Here is a 688-nt window from a genome sequence, read left to right on the forward strand (position 1 = left end):
TGAGCGCCTCTCACTGTCTAGCACCCGGGCCTTCGCTCCGCACACATCGCCTCTGCCGCCTCCACCTTCGCGAGTCCCGCTCAGGCTCCTCCGGGGACCCAGACCCCACGACCTGTGCTCCTGGCTGCCGGTGGCGCTGCCGACCTTCTGGGCGTTACGGCGCCTGCACGTCTTCTCACCTCTGACCAGTCCAGTCCCGAGTGCAGACGCTGCGCCCACGGACCAACTCAAAACAAGGAGAGCCCCGACCTGTGCGCCAGGAGGTCAGGGTTCGATTCCCGGTCCGGCACAGGCCCGGGTTCTGGGCTTCACCCCGTGCGGGGCGAACAGGAGGCAGCCAATCCCTAATTCCTGCTCATCTTGATGTCCTGCCCTCACCCTTCCTCTCTGACGTCATAAATACTTAAATAGCACAAGCACCTGCCGGGCTGAGTGTCAATCCCAGAACCAGCGGAGACGGTGACCGCAGGGAGCTCACGGCTGCCGGGAGGTGTGGGGGGGGGCCCGGCGATGGGCGGTCAGAGGCCGATCAGCTTCGCTGCGTGAAAGTCCCCTCAGGAGACACCTGGGCTGCGAAGACAAGTCTCGGTGGAAGTGTCACCATCTGCCCCTAGGGGAGTGGCGTCCATCCACTCCCGGTCCCGCCCACGTGGCTCCGTCACTCCCGGTCCCGCCCACGTGGCCCCGT

General features: G+C 65.8%; 1 protein-coding gene across 1 annotated transcript in view; it reads right to left on the bottom strand.

The window, feature by feature from the left end:
• Nucleotides 1–688, bottom strand: part of ZNF696 (zinc finger protein 696) — a 6,783-nt gene that overhangs the window by 2,320 nt on the left and 3,775 nt on the right. The gene's annotated exons all lie outside the window — the stretch shown is intronic.

Source organism: Myotis davidii, unplaced genomic scaffold, assembly GCF_000327345.1.
Source record: "Myotis davidii unplaced genomic scaffold, ASM32734v1 scaffold1509, whole genome shotgun sequence".
Classification (NCBI taxonomy): domain Eukaryota; kingdom Metazoa; phylum Chordata; class Mammalia; order Chiroptera; family Vespertilionidae; genus Myotis; species Myotis davidii.